General features: G+C 37.6%; 1 pseudogene across 1 annotated transcript in view; it reads left to right on the forward strand.

Annotated features, from left to right (window-relative positions):
- Window positions 1-293: 293 nt before the first annotated feature.
- Window positions 294-12,532, forward strand: part of LOC143735398 (uncharacterized) — a 154,632-nt pseudogene continuing 142,393 nt past the window's right edge. Inside the window, exons 1-12 of the transcript XR_013203164.1 lie at window positions 294-341; window positions 1,196-1,325; window positions 2,499-2,597; window positions 2,974-3,048; window positions 6,795-6,896; window positions 7,140-7,196; window positions 7,431-7,532; window positions 7,653-7,754; window positions 8,126-8,227; window positions 8,348-8,449; window positions 8,980-9,081; window positions 11,962-12,063. The product of XR_013203164.1 is annotated as an uncharacterized LOC143735398 (transcript). The remainder of the gene's footprint in view (window positions 342-1,195; window positions 1,326-2,498; window positions 2,598-2,973; window positions 3,049-6,794; window positions 6,897-7,139; window positions 7,197-7,430; window positions 7,533-7,652; window positions 7,755-8,125; window positions 8,228-8,347; window positions 8,450-8,979; window positions 9,082-11,961; window positions 12,064-12,532) is intronic.

Genomic DNA, 12,532 nt, shown 5'->3' on the forward strand with positions numbered 1-12,532 from the left:
GTTCCTGTAAGGTCCCTTTTCTTTCGTCTTATCTTTTTGCATTTCTTTACTTTTTTCCTTTTTTTCTCGTATTCGTAGATCCATCTCTGTCCCGCCGAAATAATAAATGCGCGAAAATAATGACTGCGCAAAAATGAAAGAGCTCTTGAATGTTTAGTCGCGCTTCTGTGAAGTTCTGATGGCGTTGCCCCTGGCAACTGATAGCGTCTCCTACCATCATGGCGGACCGGCTCAGACCCCGCCCACATCGGCACGTGACTCCTCAATCTCAATACCATGTGACTAGCAGTAAATGCGAGAAAAAGAAACCATTCTGCATGCTCCAGACCGACGCGCGGCAAGTAAGTTTGTTTAAAACGTCCCAGAGTAGCCCTACAGTTATTGATAATTAGCCTAATACGTTAAAGAACAGGTAAAAATGTTTTCAATGCAAGTAGCCTATTATGAGGCATTTTCTTTCTTATTTGTGGCTGTTTTGCGATGATGCGAAATCGAAAGCATTCTAACAGGAAATCAGACCCGTATGCAGTTAAACCCGTGAACGATGCTTTAATGTTTTATTGTTTGTGTCAAATCTAGCTAACACATGTCACCTAATTAAATATAACATTTCCGGCCCATTAGCACAATGACATATTAAAAATGTTTAATAACCTACATTATTCTGAGCATGACGTGATCAAATGATGTAATGGCGCAGTGGATAAGACACATGCCTTGGTGTGAGAGACCCGGGTTCGAATCCACTGTGAGACACCAATGTGTCCCTGAGCAAGACACTTAACCCCTAATTGCTCCAGAGGCGTGTGACTTCTTACATATATAGCAATTGTAAGTCGCTTTGGATAAAAGCGTCAGCTAAATGACTAAATGTAATGTAAATGTAATCAAATGAAAAGAACTATGGCTCGTTGGTGGATATAGCCTATATGAGTGTAAAATCATATAAAACTGCAATACAAGTTCAGTTTTCCCTTCAATGATTTGATCCAGTGCTGAAAAAAAGTGTTTCTCATTGCATTGTTATGTATTTATATTTAAAGTTATAAGAGTTCTTTCAAATGCACCTAAACACATTTGGTTACACTAAATGAAAATGTTTGTTTCAGAGTCCAGGTTATTTTTATGCAGCTTGTTTGTTACTAACTCAACACTCATAATTATATTGACCTCATAACATTATGGTCATGTCCAGGTTGTGCTGAGCAGCTGTCTTCAACACATCGATCAGTGCTGATCTGTTTTCAATGGAAGTTTAGCTGCAGTATGACAGAAGAGCGAGGAAATCTCTCTCTCTCTAAGATGAGTCTCTCAGAGAAACAAAGGTAAGACCGCGTCTGTTTTCAGACAGTCCTTTTAAACATGAATGAACTCAATGAAGTGTCACAATTGTAGCTCTGGTACCGTAAAGCAGAGTATTTATCATAAAGTTTTAGTTTAATTTACAGTCATCATTAATCAACAATCATAAACTTTGAGTATACCATTCATTAGAATATATGCTTTACTGAAATTATGATAAACTAAAGTGATAATGCAGCTCCACATTAAAGGTATAGTTCACTTTTTTTCATCCTAAAGCTGTTCTAAACCTGTATGAGTTTCTTGCATTGAACACAAAAGATGATATTTTGAAGAATGTTTGGAAAGCAGACAGTTGACGGTAGCCTTTTACTTCCATAATAAGAAAAAAAAATACTATGAAAGTCAATGGCTACCATCAATTTTTTGGTTTCCAACACTCTTCAAAATATCTTCTTTTGTGTTCAACAGAAGAAAGAAACTCATAGAGGTTTGGAACAAATTGAGGGTTAGTAAATGATGACAAAATGTTTATTTTTGGGGTGAAGTATCCCTTTATGAAGCTCAGTAAGATGGAGGATCAGACTTAGTGTTAGTATTAGTCTACGCAACAAACACTCAGGAATAAGATGAAAGGAAGAAATCAGCTTGTTCAGAGTCCAGTAAAGGTGAAGGATTGAAAATTAACAAGTTGTCCTGTATCTCAGTTATAACTTTAGTTTCTCTACCAAAAGGTATTTTACATTTGTAAGGTCACAGAGATGTAGATAGTGATCAAAGTTTATTGGCTGAGGTGTTAAACATTAGGGATCTGCCAGGTGTCACAACTTTGTTCCTGTTTTAATATTGCAGTAACTCAAAGAGTATCACAAGATCACGGAAATTGATAACATGTATCTTGAATTAAATATATGTTGCTTTGGATAAAAGTGTTTTCCAAATTCCAGTGAAATGTCTGGATAGGTTGATGCTAGTAATGTGAAAAAACTTTATCCAATCATACTTATGAAGGTATAAAGTTACTATCAGATATCAGGTTAAAAGAAAACAACATAAAAATGAAATGAAAAATAATGCACAGTTATGGTTTGTATTAAATTATTGTTTACAACAATAAACCTTTTCAAATGAGACTGAAGTACCCCATTCAGTAAAATGTTTCTCTCTTTCTTTCTCTCTCCTCTTTGTTTTATCAGGGAAAGATCAGACTCAGAGGTTTCCAGCTCTGAGTCTGTGAAGAGTGACCAGTCGAAAGGTGATGTACCATATTTCACTGAAGAAACACCTACCAAAAGGTATTTCATGTTTTTTCCACTGTTGGTCACACATAGACTGAGTTACATTTTTGAAACAAATATTTATCATAAAACTTTAAAGTTTTGTTTCCCAAACAAACAATTGCATTTTAATATTCTGATTGTTAGTGAAAGATCAGACTCACATGTATCCTTCAGTGGGGAGACACCATCACCAACCAAAAGATATTACATGTATTTTAAGTTACATTATTTAAATTTCTTCATTGTGGTGTATGTGAAATTGTGAATTATTTTGACTGACTGAAAAAACAATCTTAGTAAACACATCCATACATCCATATCGTGAGAAGGACAAATGATCTTCAATTGAGACTGAAGAATCTCTTTTTAAGAGGGTTTTTTCTGTATTCAGTTCTGTGTCTATGAAGAGTGACCATTCAAAAGGTGACGGACCAAACTTCAGCGAGAACAAATCATTTCCCAAAAGGTATTTAACCCTTTCCCGGGTAAGTTTAAATGATTCTAGCTGACACCCAGGGTCAGTTTTTTTTAACGTTTCCCCTTATTATTTCCATGGCAACATGTCATGCTTGTCACATGACCACAGCCACAATATTGCTGTATGACAGATGTATCGCTTTTATTTAGTTTTTCTTTTTTTATTCAAAATATTCAGAAACTTGTTAATGGTCTTCTTTGTCGAGGGAGGATCGAGACATGACAGTAAGCATCCTTCAGGTAGATCAGGTTCAAACATGAGGTTGAATGCGTTTGAAAATACGTTTCTGCATCAAAAATTTTAGAGGGCACTTTAAAACTGACTGATTTAAGACACGCAGATCCAAGTTCAGTCTTGCTCACTTTTGTTGCCAGCTATTTTGAAAATAATGGCTGTATGTTGAGTTATTTTCAGAGGACAGTAAATATATACTGAATCTGATATACAAGCAGCACATTGACTACTCTAAAATATATATAAGTTTCATTTCTTTAATATTGTCCCTTGAGTAGATGTACTAAAATGTTTGCTGAAATGTGAGGGGTGTACTCACTTTTGTGAGATATTGTGTGTACTTTGTATAATTATTTTGTTTATATAATTAAACACATGCATGTATATGTTTAAGAAAAATGTGTTTATAATAATTATACACAGTACACACACATATATTATGTGAATACAAACTTTTAATTTAGTTGTGCGTAATCACGATTAATCGCTTCACAGCCCTACTGTGAACCACAGGTCAACCCGTTTATTCAACCAAGTAGCCCTCTGCTGGGCAGAGGAACTAGACCAGGGCATAGCAGAGGGCACGACACCTTTTTTGTGGTATTGGAGTCTCAACCGCAGCATCGAGATGGTTATCTTCCCACAATGGGTACATGACTCATCCACAAAAGCCACTTCAGCGTGCTTTAAACCCAGACACATGAAGCAGCGATCGTGACTGTCAGACAGAGCCAGGAAACGGCCACATCCAGAAACACATGGGTGGAATACATATTTAAAAAGACACAACGTCACACCCGTGCTTACTCTTTTAGGGAAATAGCTCTTTTAATATTGCTGAAGCGCCCAGGGGAATGGTCGCAGCACAACTTGCAAGACCTGTATTTAAGTCTGCAGTGTGCAACAATGCTATTTTAGAACTGCAGGAGGGGTAGGAAATGCTCTGGAAGCAACCACCGCTGACGCACAGTCACACCAACACTTACTGAAGAACTCTCCCAACTCATAGCACACTCGAGGATGATTGCAGAGCAGGATCAGTATGAAACACTCGGCTCTGAAGCAAAAGCTTGAAGTGTGATCGCACACGCGTCTTCTTATATACCCGTTTTGCGGGACAGGGGGCGTGATGCAAATCTCGTACACCAATATGCATTGGCTCGTTTAGTTTACATGACTGACTGATAGGGAACCATGTCCAATGAAAGCATTCTTTGTAACCAAGACAACCAAGGAAACTCAGGAAATATTGATAAAAAATTTAAGTTAATGAAAATAAAACTGAAGTCAAAATTGAACGTGACATTATCCCGCCTCCTGGCACCGTGAGAGAAACAATAAAAGTGGAAGGAGGGTGGGGGAAGTAGCATGGTCGACGGGAGAGACCATGGGTGATCAGGTAGTGGACCAGACCAGAGGGGCTCTGGTGGATTGAGAGTGCCTTAAGCGACCCAGATAGGAGCCAGGAGGAGGAGGACTCATCAGCAGATGATGGAGGGAGGAGCCTGAGTGGAGTAGGATGACTTGCTACTTCCAGCGAGATTCTGAAGTGCTCATTCGATGGACTCTTTACTTTGGGGTTACTTAGGGTTGCAAAGTAAGTTCAAATTTAGTACCTATTCAGGCAGTATGCAATTTTGGATGCACCACAGTTGACACCAGAAGACCAAAAGGCCAAGGCAGAGCCATGGTGAAGAGCAGCTGAGGTGGAGCCAGGGTGCCGGAAGACTAACCATAAAAAATATAGTTATAAAATAAATAACCATGACAACCAATAAAAACATACTTGGGAAAGTCCATGATATATAGATGGGAAAAGCCAGTCGTGTTGGGTAGTCTTGGAGTGGTGCTGAATGCATTGTTCTGCACTCAATGAATCAATTTCTCCTTTTGTATTTGAGTGAAGAACAATTCATGTGTGTATATATATATATATATATATATATATATATATATATATACAGTGATATAAGTATTTGAACACCCTGCTATTTTGCAAGTTCTCCCACTTAGAAATCATGGAGGGGTCTGAAATTGTCATCGTAGGTGCATGTCCACCGTGAGAGACATAATCTTAAAAAAAACAAATCCAGAAATCACAATGTATGATTTTTCAACTATTTATTTGTATGATACAGCTGCAAATAAGTATTTGAACACCTGAGAAAATCAATGTTAATATTTGGTACAGTAGCCTTTGTTTGCAATTACAGAGGTCAAACGTTTCCTGTAGTTTTTCACCAGGTTTGCACACACTGCTGGAGGGATTTTGGCCCACTCCTCCACACAGATCTTCTCTAGATCAGTCAGGTTTCTGGGCTGTCGCTGAGAAACACGGAGTTTGTGCTCCCTCCAAAGATTCTCTATTGGGTTTAGGTCTGGAGACTGGCTAGGCCACGCCAGAACCTTGATATGCTTCTTACAGAGCCACTCCTTGGTTATCCTGGCTGTGTGCTTCGGGTCATTGTCATGTTGGAAGACCCAGCCTCGACCCATCTTCAATGCTCTAACTGAGGGAAGGAGGTTGTTCCCCAAAATCTCGCAACACATGGCCCCGGTCATCCTCTCCTTATTACAGTGCAGTCGCCCCGTCCCATGTGCAGAAAAACACCCCCAAAACATGATGCTACCACCCCCATGCTTCACAGTAGGGATGGTGTTCTTGGGATGGTACTCATCATTCTTCTTCCTCCAAACACGGCAAGTGGAATTATGACCAAAAAGTTCTAGTTCCATGACGTCTTAGTGTATTACCAACAGTAACCTTGGAAACGGTGGTCCCAGGTCTTTTCATGTCATTGACCAGCTCCTCCCGTGTAGTTCTGGGCTGATTTCTCACCTTTCTTAGGATCATTGAGACCCCACGAGGTGAGATCTTGCATGGAGCCCCAGTCCGAGGGAGATAGACAGTCATGTTTAGCTTCTTCCATTTTCTAAAGATTGCTCCAATAGTAGACATTTTTTCACCAAGCTGCTTGGCAATTTCCCCGTAGCCCTTTCCAGCCTTGTGGAGGTGTACAATTTTGTCTCTAGTGTCTTTGGACAGCTCTTTGGTCTTTGCCATGTTAGTAGTTGGATTCTTACTGATTGTATAGGGTGGACAGGTGTCTTTATGCAACTAATGACCTCAAACAGTTGCATCTAATTTAGGATAATAAATGGAGTGGAGGTGGACATTTTAAAGGCAGACTAACAGGTCTTTGAGGGTCAGAATTCTAGCTGATAGACAGGTGTTCAAATACTTATTTGCAGCTGTATCATACAAATAAATAGTTAAAAAATCATATCTTGTGATTTCTGGATATTTTTTTTTAGATTATGTCTCTCACAGTGGACATGCACCTACGATGACAATTTCAGACCCCTCCATGATTTCCAAGTGGGAGGACTTGCAAAATAGCAGGGTGTTCAAATACTTATTTTCCTCACTGTATATATATATATATTATACTGAGGAACCTCCTGTAGAGATATTTTTTTTTCTTTTCTTTTTTCATTAGTGTAAGATCAGGCTCACATGTGTCCAGCTCTGTGTCTGTAAAGAGTGACCATTCAAAAGGTGAAGTACCAAACTTCAGTGAGGAAACACCATCTAACAAAAGGTATTTAATGGGTGTCTTATTGTTGTTACACATAGACTGTAAGAAAGTATTTCAATAAATATTTTTCATAAAACATTTTTTTTTTTTCTTAAAACGTGTGTTAATTCATTTTCTATTGTCACAGTTGAGAAAATAATAATAATACATGTTGAAATGTATGTTTGTTGCAGTAAATTGTATTTATTAACTAAATCTGATTCTGTAGTTAACAGTTGATTTACTGTCTACTCTTTGTGTTATTAGTAAAAGATCTGGCTCACATGTGTCCTTCAGTGAAGAAACACTATCACACAACAAAAGGTATTCCACATGGTTTATGTTACATTATTTAAATTATGCTATGTATTGTATGGTGGAGACCAAGACAATATTTGCACAATGTGGACAAAAAAGTCAATTAAAACCAGAACTTGAATTATTAATACAACAAATGCACGGTTATTCTTTATTTAATTACCATTTGCAACTTATATTCAAAGGAGACTGAAGTAATTCCTGAAGTAAAACATGTTTTCTTTTTGCTTGTGCCATTAGTGTAAGACCAGGCTCACATGTGTCCAGCTCTGTGTCTGTGAAGAGCGACCATTCAAAAGGTGAAGTACCAAACTTCAGTGAGGAAACACCATCTAACAAAAGGTAACATCTAACAAAAGACTCAAATACTGTACGTGAGCTGTTGTGTGAGCGTTAGACAATGTAGCTAGAAGAATGTCCTGTAGTCAAGTGTTTTTGCTCTTTTTGCTCTGTGTCATTTAGAGTAAGATCAGGCTCGCATGTGTCCAGCTCTGTGTCTGTAAAGAGTGACCATTCAAAAGGTGAAGTACCAAACTTCAGTGAGGAAAAAACACCTGAGAAAAGGTATTTCATATGATTTGCATTACAGCAATGTTAACTAATCTTCTCACTGTGGTAAATGTGATAGAACCTGACTAAATACAATAATAAATTACTGAACACAATGGCTGTGTAATATTAATCCTTTGGAGGCAAGTTGAAAGTGAGAACCCGTGTGCATTTCATTGAAACATAATTTGCATTCAATACTTTATTTACTGCTTAATATAGTATATGTTTGTACAGGAATGAAGTTCAACATATCAAGCCTATTAATTATTAATACAATAAATGCATGGTTATTCTTTATTGAATTACCATTTGCAACTTATCTTCAAAGGTGACTGAAGTAATTCCTGAAGTAAAACGTTTTTTCTTTTTCTTTGTGCCTTTAGTGTAAGATCAGGCTCACATGTGTCCAGCTCTGTGTCTGTGAAGAGTGACCATTCAAAAGGTGAAGTACCAAACTTCAGTGAGGAAACACCATCTAACAAAAGGTAACATCTAACAAAAGACTCAAATACTGTACGTTAGCTGTTGTGTGAGCGTTAGACAATGTAGCTGGAAGGATGTCCTGTAGTCAAGTGTTTTTGCTCTTTTTGCTCTGTGTCATTTAGAGTAAGATCAGGCTCACATGTGTCCAGCTCTGTGTCTGTAAAGAGTGACCATTCAAAAGGTGAAGTACCAAACTTCAGTGAGGAAACACCATCTAACAAAAGGTATTTAATGGGTGTCTTATTGTTGCTACACATATACTGTAAGAAAGTATTTCAATAAATATTTTTCATAAAACATCCAGTTTATTTGTCTTAAAACGTGTTTATTAATTTTCTAGTGTCACAGTTGAGAAAATTATAATAATACATGTTTAAAATTTTGTTGCAGTAAATTGTATTTATTAACTAAATCTGACTCTGTAGTTAACATTTCCTTTACTCTCTACTCTTTGTGTTATTAGTAAAAGATCTGGCTCACATGTATCCTTCAGTGAAGAATTACTGTCACACAACAAAGGATATTCCACATGGTTTATGTTACATTATTTAAATTATGCTATGTATTGTATGGTGGAGACCGAGACAATTTTTGCACAATGTGGACAAAAAAGTCAATTAAAACCAGAACTTGAATTATTAATACAACAAATGCACGGTTATTCTTTATTTAATTACTATTTGCAACTTATATTCAAAGGAGACTGAAGTAATTCCTGAAGTAAAACATGTTTTCTTTTTCTGTGTGCCATTAGTGTAAGACCAGGCTCACATGTGTCCAGCTCTGTGTCTGTAAAGAGTGACCATTCAAAAGGTGAAGTACCAAACTTCAGTGAGGAAAAAACGCCTGAGAAAAGGTATTTCATATGTTATGCATTACAGCAATGTTAACTAATCATCTCACTGTGGTAAATGTGATAGAACTTGACTAAATGCAATAATAAATTACTGAACACAATGGCTGTGTAATATTAATCCTTTGGAGCTGTAAGGACTGGGCTAAGTGGGTGAATCTGAATAACTAAATACATCCTGCTAAAGACCAAAAATCTCTGAATGTAAATTAACCCAAACACACACACACACACACACACACACACACACACACACACACACACACACACACACACACACACACACACACACACACACACACACACACACACACACACACACACACACACACACACACACACACACACACACACACACACACACACACACACACACACACACACACACACATTCCCCCACCAGTGAAGACCACACTCAGGACAGAGCGTGGTGTCCGATTACAAGACATTTTATGACTGATCGGAATGTCCCAAAGGAAGTTGATTCCAAAGCGAAAAGAAAGTTCTTTTCTTTAAAAGACATTTAACCAGATATATTCAATGTGTTTTTATGTGTGTCCATTTGCCCATGTCACATTGGAATGACTTTGATTTTATCGTAGCTTAAAGTGAATTATAAATACCTTCATTATGCATTTTAAATATAACTGTCTATTCCCATAACTTGTACACATAGTTCTGGACACCTCCAGAATGCTTTCGGTGTGATCAATCAGAATACGTACAGTAATATCCAGTAAAATATAGTTTACTATGTTTTCCATCTTTGGAGTGAAAAGAGACCAAAACTAACATCACTGGTGTTCTTAGATAACAGCGTTCACGACTCAAAGGAATGTTCACAGAACTGTGGCCCTCTCTGAATTCTAACCAAGGAGGAGAAATGAATCCTGTATTCATATATATATATATGCTATTATATATCCACTTGAGAATTGTATGAACAATGTATCTAAGTTCCCTATTTCATGAGTTGCCTTTTTGTGGTTTGGTCTATGTTTCTCGACAACTCTAATGCGATAATGTTTTAAACTTTGACAACTAATGTTTAACCAAATCCATTTGAGGCAAGTTTGGTCTCGATAAACTCCAATCTTCATTCCCCATTTGTTAATTGACATTACATTTTGCTAAACTTGTGACACATTAGTATTATAAGAATTGTGAAGATTCTGCTCTTAAACACCGACAAAATTAGGGTTTCAAATGTCTCTCTCTTAGACAAAGAGCAATAAAAACCAAAGTCCCGCCTGTGAAATTCCAACCCTCTAATTGGCCAAGTCAAGAGGAAGAGGCCGGATTTCTCCAAGGTGATAAATGACGCTTCCCCCCTCCGCTCGCTCTCTTATTCCACCTGTCTTTGTGTCATAATGTAAGGTCTCGCCTCCGGGCGAGCTCTTCGCCTTTCTTTTATTTGTTTCTAGTTTAGTTTGTGTTTTTCAGTCTTAGATAAGTCTCCGTGTTTAATTCCAATCGACGAGTGAAAAGAACACCGCGTGACATATCTCTTCAGCAAATCCATCTACAATGGACCTTTAAACGAGCGCGCGCTCGTTTTGAAGGAGAAACACGCGCACGTGACCACGTGGCGAGAGACGCACACACGCTTCTTCACCAGCCATGCGAAGATGTGACGTTAACTCCGCGTGATTTCCCCGTAGAGATCTTTATTTCTTTTCTTTGTTAGTCAAAGTTTTGTTTTCCGTAGTCGACTCTGTTCACTTCCACAAAGTGAAACAAACTTAGCCGAACTATTTTCCTTTGGTAATGTTACCCCAAAGACTTGGAAACTCCGTTCAACACGCGCGCCAAGCAGCACCCAGTGACGCTTCCTAAAGGACTCCGCTCACGCACGCGCAGGAATGCCGCGACACACAGAGACCCAGAAACTTAAGTATATCTCTTTATAGAGCTTCTAAGAAGCATTAAGATGATGTTTTCGTGTTGTTACAGACAGGGGACTGTCAGGAGGAATGTTGCCAATGCTCTCTCTCTCTCTCTCTCTCTCTCTCTCTCTCTCCCTCTTCCCCTCTCACACGTGTTTCCATTGTCCACACTCTATGCATTTCTCGTTCATCGATGCCTTATCGTGTTTTGTTGTTTATTATGTTTGTAAATACATATATCCCATGTAACCGTAGTAAATACATAAGTAGTTCTGCCTTATTAAATTCATTATATTCATTTGATTGATGTACTGCCTTTTTGCTCATTTTCAAGTCCCTTAAGTGTCAAAAGATCTTATAGCAACAAGCTTACAAATTAAAGATACTTTAAAGAGTATGTGTTTATAGGGCAGGAAACCCAATTCTTGTGGCCACAGAATTGCTTTTCCTGAAATCCTATAAAGTAAGATGATATTGTGGATTCCCACAAATATTAGTCTGACAATTGAGCTAATTAATTTAGCCTGTTTTGTAAGACGTGGTCCGTGTAGTTAATTGCAATCAACTTGTGGTTAAGTGCAAGGATACACAGACATGCATGCAGGTAAAATGACATATCATCCCTTATCGGGAGTTTTATTAACATGTAAGACTGATCTAATCTAAACATGTATGAATAATTATTAATTACCAATTATTAATTATGATATGGAAATTCCCCACGGATTAGATCCGCCCCAGAGTCTTTACAGAGGCAAGTTGAAAGTGAGAACCCGTGTGCATTTCATTGAAACATAATTTGCATTCAATACTTTATTTACTGCTTAATATAGTATATGTTTGTACAGGAATGAAGTTCAACATATCAAGCCTATTAATTATTAATACAATAAATGCATGGTTATTCTTTATTGAATTACCATTTGCAACTTATCTTCAAAGGTGACTGAAGTAATTCCTAAAGTAAAACGTTTTTTCTTTTTCTTTGTGCCATTAGTGTAAGACCAGGCTCACATGTGTCCAGCTCTGTGTCTGTGAAGAGCGACCATTCAAAAGGTGAAGTACCAAACTTCAGTGAGAAAACACCATCTAACAAAAGGTAACATCTAACAAAAGACTCAAATACTGTACGTTAGCTGTTGTGTGAGCGATAGACAATGTAGCTGGAAGAATGTCCTGTAGTCAAGTGTTTTTCTCTTTTTATATTTTTCATATTGGACATGTTTGTCTTGTCAGTTAACACATTCAAACAATTGTAAACGCAGAAGAAGAGGCATAAAAAATAAAACGCGCGCGCAGAGAGAGAAAGAGAGGCTGACTGTTTTATTTCTGACTGTTCACTTGTTTTTAATAATGTTAGAACTTTATCAGTGAAGAGCATGTTGTAAAGCCGTCTAACTCGATCCAATGGCGGTATTCGAATTAGCGGTGAAGGTCTCTGCGTATTACTGTCTTTTCTCGCCACAAAGTATTTTTGTGTAAATTCAATACAGTTTCTCATATGTATTTACTCGTTACTTCATCTGACTCCATAAATGAAAAAGGTTTAAATGATATCCGTGTATCAT

This window comes from Siphateles boraxobius, unplaced genomic scaffold (genome assembly GCF_051911475.1).
Source record: "Siphateles boraxobius isolate OS27281-9 unplaced genomic scaffold, OSU_SipBor_1 13, whole genome shotgun sequence".
NCBI lineage: Eukaryota > Metazoa > Chordata > Actinopteri > Cypriniformes > Leuciscidae > Siphateles > Siphateles boraxobius.